The sequence below is a fragment of the Triticum urartu genome, chromosome 2 (genome assembly GCF_003073215.2).
Source record: "Triticum urartu cultivar G1812 chromosome 2, Tu2.1, whole genome shotgun sequence".
NCBI lineage: Eukaryota > Viridiplantae > Streptophyta > Magnoliopsida > Poales > Poaceae > Triticum > Triticum urartu.
In genome coordinates this window covers 74975646-74984071 of record NC_053023.1, presented here as the reverse complement: position 1 = coordinate 74984071, position 8426 = coordinate 74975646, and positions in this window count along the sequence as shown.

Genomic DNA, 8426 nt, shown 5'->3' with positions numbered 1-8426 from the left:
CTCCCATATTGGCAAGACAAGACATCGGTCTTTGAGAGATATGAAACATGCCATGATCAACATGATATCCGGATGCTTGTTGTGCCAATTTATTTGCTTTCCAATTGTCATGTCTAGATATATGAGCAATTATATCTAGACATTTATCAAGATAAACATTAAGTGATTCGTCCAAACACTGAAAGACTTTGGATATTTGCTGCACCACTAGTAACGAATCACCATAAGCCTCAATATGTGTAACACCTATAGCAAGTAACATCTCTAGGCCGAATAATAATGCTTCATATTGGGCTTGATTGTTTGTACAAAAATATTCTAAGCGGCATGAGGCTTCAAAAACAGCACCATGAGGAGATATGTAAACAATACCAACACCTTGGCCATTGGTACAAACTGAACCATCAAAATATAATCTCCATGGTACTATTGAGACAAGGTTTATATCAACATCATGCTTGTCATCAATCCGATGTTCAACAATAAAATTAGCAATGATTTGGCCTTTCATGGATTTTAGAGATTCATAGGCCAAATCATATTCAATCAAAGCATAAGCCCACTTGCCAATTCTACCACTAAGAATTGGTCTATGCAACATGTATTTAATGACATCGGTCTGACAAGCTACTATGCAAGCACTCGGTACTAAACAGTGTCTCAATTTTGTGCAAGCATAATATAAACATAGACATAATTTTTCAATAAATGTATACCTTGTCTCTGCGTCCAATAGGCAGCGGCTCAAATAGGTGATGACATGCTATTTTCCTTCGGTCTCTTGAGTTAGAACAACACCAATAACTCCTTCCTCTGCTGCAATGTAAAGTCTGAAGGGTTCCCTATGCTTGGGTGCTTTCATCACTGGAGGAGTGCACAAATAATTCTTGATCATATCAAATGCTTCTTCCTGTTTTACCCCCCAAGTGAAATCAGCATCATTCTTTAACGAAGGATAGGAGTAAATGCATCAACTTTCCTTGATAGATTAGCTATGAACCTTCTCAAATAATTGACCTTGCCAAGAAACTTTTGCATATCTCTCTTGCATGTTGGAGCCTCCACTTTATGTATGGCCTCTATATTTTTGGGATCAATCTCTATGCCATCTTCATGAATAATAAAACCCAAAAACTTGCCAGCTGATACACCGAATGCACACTTTAAAGGATTCATCTTCAGTCCATACTTTTTCATTCTTTCGAAAGCTAAACGCAAATTGGCCAAGTGAGATTCAAAAGCATCCGATTTGACAACAATATCATCAATATAAACTTCAAGTATGACACCAAGTAAATCATGAAAAATTAAATTCATAGCCCTTTGATACGTGGCTCCAGCATTTTTTAATCCGAATGTCATCACTGTCCACTCGAATAAACCAAGGAAATCAGGACATCGGAAAGCCGTTTTGTACATGTCCTCTTCGGCCATAAAAATTTGATTGTATCCGGCATTACCATCTAGAAAGCTAATAACCTTATGTCCAGAAGCATCATTAATAAGCATATCAGCTATTGGCATATGATACTCATCTTTGGGTGTAGCCCTATTCAAATCTCTGAAATCAATGCACACCCTCAACTTGCCAGATCCTTTCTTCTCTACCGGGACAATGTTAGAAATCCACTCGGCATACCTGCAAGGTCGAATGAAATTAGCTTCAAGTAGTCGACCGATCTCTTCCTTGATCCGGTCATATGTTTTCGGATTAAATTTTCTGGCCGATTGTTTATAAGGTCTAAAACCGGCCTTTATAGGCAACCGATGTTCCACTAGCTCTCGGCTTAACCCTGGCATCTCATGATATTCCCATGCAAAGCAACAAACATATTCTTTCAATAGCTCGATTAACTTAGCCTTACAATCGGCTTTCAAATTTTTGTTTATAAATGTCGGTCGAGTGACTGAACCATCTCCAATATCTACCTCTTCTAACGGATCGGCTGATGTAAAACCTTGTCCAAGTTTATCCATGTCATAAAACTCCTCTATAGACTCATACATATCGTTCTCATTGGACCGATACTTTACAAGACGTTTTTGTAACCACTCGGAATTAGGATCCATTTAAACATATCATACCTTGGAGCCGATTGCATTCACTCGGCTTTAAAGAGACGGGCACAAAACCATTCTTGGTCGCGCTGAGAAAATCTAATTTTGATAAGTCACGTCCCGTCAAGCAAGTAGCATTGGGATGTTGCCAATCCACCGATGCATCGGCCAAAGAAACACAGGCCGAGTTATCCGCATGAATAACTCTTCCACTTCATCATCGACTCACTGAATCAAAAACTGGTGCATAGTGGATGGCACACACTGGTTTGCATGAACCCAATCGCAGCCTAGTATGACGTTGTAGCTACCTTGCACCTCAGCGACAAAGAATGCAGTAGCCAAAGTTTTGCTTCCGACTGTAAGCTCCACATACATCACACCTTTGGCTTCAGTTTTCTCTTTGCCTTCAAATCCGTTGAGCACCATATTGGTCTTGATCAATTCTTCATCAGGCAAACCCAATTTCTTGAAGACCGAATAGGGCATAAGATTTACCACAACACCACCATCAACAAGCATCCGAGTGAGCGGCGACCCATTGACATGACCTCTGAGATATAATGGTTTAAGATGCGTTACTAGTTCTTTTGGCTTCTCGAATATTGCGTTTTTAGGGCCAAAATCCAGCTGAGCCACCTCCCCTTCTTCATCTACAACACGAAACTCAGCACGTAAGTAATACACCATATTGATATCCATACCTTCATGAACCAGCGTAGACTCATAGTCCAACATATCAGCCTCCTCCTCGAGTGCATCCACAGATTCTGAAATTTGTCCGAGTGAAGGAGAAGTAAGAAGTGTCGCAGACGATGTCACATATGTTGCATCGTCCTCCTTTGGTGATGTAGGTATTGCTGTGATAGATGTAGAAGTTGATGTATCTTGTATTTTTTTAGGCCTCCACACTTGTTTTGGTGGAACCATGGGTCGAGTGTCATTGAACAACTTATCCCTTTGTTTCTCGGCCTCCTGTTCTGCCATCTCTTGACTCCTTAACCTCTGTAGTTTCCTCTTTTGTGTCTTTGTTAGCCCTGGAGGACACCACTTTGGCTAAGTGTATTTAGGATCTCTCGTTTTTACCTGGCTGGTGCTTGCCTCATGGTCATTAGCCGAGTGCTTTGGCGCGATAGCAAGTATCGGCTCAGTCGGATTGCTATGCACAATCGGCTGCTGTATGGCGAATGTTTTGGTGCCCAAGATAAGTGAGTCGACATCCATTTTCTCCTTGCCTTTTCCCGACTCAACTGCCGCAACACTTGGTGATTTAACACGCCATTCTTTTCGACTTTCCAGATGCATGAAATTTCCACTCGGGCGCACCTTTCTACTATGATGGAATCCACTCGGATGGATATCACTCGGATGGAATTCAGTCGGATGGAATCTACCCGGCCCCATTTTTTCACTCGGATAGCTTCCACCTGGGTGCATTCTTACACTTGGATAATTTCCATCCGGTCTCATGTTTTGACCAGCCGACCGATAGTTACCGATGTTCAGTCGACCATTATATGAGTATTCAAGTCGACCCCAAACAGTTTGCCTTTGCTCTTCTGGAAACAACACCTTTGGTCCACTCAGTTTCATATACTGACTGAATATATCATCTGATGGTGACCTTGGTCGCTTCAAGTATGATGGCCGGTTGGAGCTGGGACCAGCCGACTGATTAGCATATTTGGATAGCAACATATCAAAAGTTGGCTTGATCCTCTTGCGTTGCACTTTAGCTTCATTCCTCTTCCACTTGCCAACTTCTGGACTCTTGGGTTTGACAAATTTAACTCGAGTATTTTCTTGCACTTGCGGTTGCCCCCCGAGTGTAGGATTCTTGATGGTGATTTTGATTACTTCCTTGCCATCGGGCTGCTTATCAAGCACAACATGTCTCCCCAAGACCGTGCTGCCTTCCTTGTCTTTCCTGGGCTCACCAATAATGATATTAGCTTTATTAGCAGATTCGGCTACCTCAGGCCAAATGAGTAGCTTCTTCCCCTCCAAATCCATGGTATTCATTGGAAAAGGTTGTTTATCAACTTGCATCTCAGAAAAGTTCAATCGTCCGTCATTAATGGCCGATTGTATCTATCGTCGAAAAACATTGCAATCGTTAGTAGCATGAGAAAAAGAATTATGATACTTGCAATAAGCACGCCGTTTTAGCTCTTCAAACGGCGGTAAAGTATGAGATATTCTAATAATCTTAGCCTGCAGCAAAGCATCAAATATTCTATCACACTTAGCAATGTTAAAAGTAAACTTCATCTCTTCATCACGATTCTTATGAATCGGTTTCAGATCATTGCAAGTAAAGGGTTTGGCCTTAGATGGCCAAACAAATTCAGTAGCAAAAACATCACCCTCATCGTCCGAGTGATCACTATCATATTCCACCATATTCATCTTTAGACGATCGGCTTTGTATCTATGCACTTCTTTGAGATCTTTGCTTCGGCTTTCCTGAGCCAAAGCCCTTTGTAAGACTTGGTTGATATTTAAGAATTCATAATCTTCTAGCTTTTCTCTAATGGGAGTTCTCAAACCACTCAGCACTAGGTCTTCCAAGTCTCTCTCGGTTATCACCAAACTAAAACACCGGTTTTTTGTTTCTCTGAATCTCTTGACGTAATCGGAGACCGATTCATCATACTTTTGTTTAACCGATGTTAGATGTGATAACTTGAGTTCATTGTCGCCGCTATAAAAGTGATCATGAAATTTCTGCTCTAGCTGCGACCAAACCCGAATGGAACCATGTGGTAAAGAAGAAAACCATGAAAATGCAGTACCAGTTAAAGATAAAGGAAACAAACGCACTTTCAACTCATTTAGTGAGCCTGCTTCACCTAGTTGTGCTAAGTATTGACTAACATGCTCCCATGTGGTTTTTGTGCCCTCTCCATTGAACTTAACAAAATCTGGAATCTTATATCCCGGAGGGCACTGGATGGCATCAAAGTACTCGGGGTACGGCTTTTGGTAAATCTGATTCCGAGGTAACTCAACTCCAAAATTCTCTCTAAGCATCTTAGCCATCTCCTCTCTAAGATTAGCTAGACCATCATCCGTAGTGGACGATGAAGCTTGTGGCAGTGACATAGGAAGAGTATGGTTACTAGCTGTAGGTAGGAATTGTGGCATGTATGTCGACCCATAATTTGGTAGTGGTCGAGTGGTTGTAGCTGTAGGTAGAGTTTGGTTCGGCGTTGCCACCGAACCTGTCATGCTCATAATAGGATTAATGGGTGTAGCCACAATCTGATTTGTTTGGGTAGGATAATAAGTCATCGGCACGGGAGGCGCCGATGCAATAGGTAAAGCCAGATTAGGGTTTTGCACACTAGCAGCTACACCATTATTACCACTAGACGATTGAGATATATTCTTCTGAGCATTAGTATTTTCTATAAAAGTTTGATAGACTAGATTGTTACCATCAGCAATACGACTTACAATCTCAGCCCACTGCTCAGGAGAAAAGGCAGTACTTACAGAGGGTTTAACCTGTTCAGTTTGAAGAGGAGGGAACTTGATTTCTTCAATCGGAGTGATGTTGCCTTGGCGATCTTTCTTGAATTTTGCAAGGAACTCCTGCAGATCCTTCTCCTCGTGTGCCTTCTTGTACTTCTCATAGACTTGGCGATGATCGGCCGATATCTCATCAAGACTGGGCTTAATGATGTTATCGGCGTCTACCTCAGATGACTTGGGAAGATCGGACATGGTGGATGATGATGATTGATCTTTGATCCCCAGTGGAGTCGCCAAAAAGGTGTGTTGACACACGAACACGTCACGTTACCCTCGACGCCGGGGATGATGCACCGCAGCTCACGTCGAAGGAGACCCGACCGACAGCGCGATACGCAAGACAGTCGACGGGCGCTTTTGCAGACCCGAAAACCCCACACCCCCGGGAGGGACCCCTTCAGGGAGTGCGGCGGCTATGGGCTGCCCTAGGTCGATTCGCTCGCCCCTAGAGCCTCGGGATTCGCAGATCTCAAACACGAAGAACAGCGAAGAACGAGAGAGAAAAACGGTGGAGAGATAAAACGTAGATGAAAAAGTAGTATATTGATTTGTTCGATTGTGTGTTGTTCAATCGGCCATCACCCCCAACATATATAAGAGGCGGCTGGACTTCCCATACAAGCAAAGGATTCATCTAGGCTTTCCTTACAAAAAATTGCATCAATTCACGTCCTAGAGTCCTAGTTCTATTCCAACTCGGATTCAGTCTGAATCTGGCCCAACTTCTGTCTTCCTCCTTGCGCGGGCCGCCGAGCTTGCATATGACCTCCGATCAAGACGACCCAAATATGAAACTTGTGCGACTCGACGAGACAAACAGTCTTTATGTTGAACACTTTTCCAAATAATACCATCTTGAATATTCTACGAAGCCATCTTTAATATCCAGTCGGACTCGGTCATTTAACGGACTGGATTGTCCGAGTCTCGTAGTGAACTTACAGGCCATATACTATCTCATATGATAATGAATCCAAAACCAAAGTTCACCGTTTTGACGATGCCCACAACTTCTGTGTTGATCACTTTTCCATCCGAGGTCATCTGGATTACCTTTCGGGCACATCTTCAGTTTCACTCGGATCCGAGCTCATCCACTCAGATATTAGAGTTTTTTGTCCGACTGGGCCTTTTCACTCGGATGTTAGAGTCTTTCACTCGGAAGACAATCTTTCACTCGGATGACTATAATTTCACTCGGAAGACAATCTTTCACTTGGATGACTATATTTCGCTCGGAAGGCAATATCTTACTCGAACGTCAAGTTTTTATTCCGATGGTAATCTTTTCACTCGGAATAACTTCACTCGGATGATAATTTCACACGGATTACTATATTTTCACTCGGAAGCCAATCTTTTACTCGATCGATAAGTTTTTCACTCAATCTTTTACTCGATCGGTAGGTTTTCACTCGGATGGTAAACTTTTCACTCGGATTTCCCGACTGAAAACATAACCTGATCTTGATTTGCCTCTCCAGGTTGCATACAACCTCGGATTGAGACAAATTTTATATGAAAAACGATCGGCTCGACGAGACAAAACTTTTTCGTGTTGAAGGTTTTTCAATTCAAGACCGTCTTGATGGCCGAATTACTCGCGCAACCTATCAGACAAGTGTCTGGCACCTCGCGCCATATTTCCGTTGAGGTTTGGTCTGCAGTGTATTGCCTCTAACTTTTGCATATGAACTCGGATTGAGATGATTTATATATCAAAATTGATTGCCTCGACAAGACGAAGAGAATTCCTTAAGAGTGCTCCTTCATCTGAGGTCATCTTGAAGACGTGATTGGCCAAAAACCATTCGGAACATTGAATTATGCCACTCGGAGTATAGTTTCGGTCCGTAAGATAAAGTCGAATGAATATAACCGAAACATCAAAGTGGTTCCACTCGGCGACGTGAATCTTTTCTTGCTAAAAACCCGTTCACTCAAGACCATATTCATTGCAATCTGTATCTTGCCAAAATCAGGTGTCAACAACTTTTTCCCCTTCAATGCATGTAATTTTTCAAATTCGTGAACATTTTTTTCCAAGTGAACGATTTCCCCCAAAATCATGAACTTTTCTTCAAATTTGGGCTGAGCCCGCCTGGGGCGCTTCAGCGCCATCCTACCTTGCCGACATTTTTTCCAAGTGAACGATTTTCCCCAAAATCATGAACTTTTCTTCAAATTCGGGCTGAGCCCACTTGGGGCGATTGAGCGCCATCCTACCTTGCCGATGCTGAAGGCGCGTGATAGGAGATGTCCACATTTACAGGAAAAGGACATTCTTGGTCCTAAGAGAAGGTTTTATTTTAACATACTAATAACTGAAAACAATTAGCATTACAATTAAAAGCTGTAAACAAATAATCACAAGTAGAATATGGAAATTAGGCTTGACTCTATTTACTATATTCTCTGTACAAGTCTCTAGAACATCTTTGTTTACACAAGTAGTACTCCCTCTCAGATTGCCGTGTTAGGCCATCTTCAAGGCGGACCCGTAAATCTCCCGCGCCGTCCGGACCGCGGAAACCATCCAACGCTGACCTGTATCAGTCCGAGGAGCAGTCCGGATGCGACTTCTCCCGCAATCCGGAGACAAAAGTATGAGGAGGTTTGCAGGAGTCCGTACTGATCTCAAGCCCATTTCTGACCGTCCTGGCCTACAAAAAACCGCTCACCCCTCCCACGTGTTTTTGCTCAGCGCCCGCATTCATGCCTGCCCAGAGCGGACGCAACCGCTCACTTGCGCCGACATTGAAGCGACGCAGCGGCTGAGAGAGCGCCGCCCACGCCGCTTCCTGGTGCAGGCGACTACTGCGTGTTCAAAC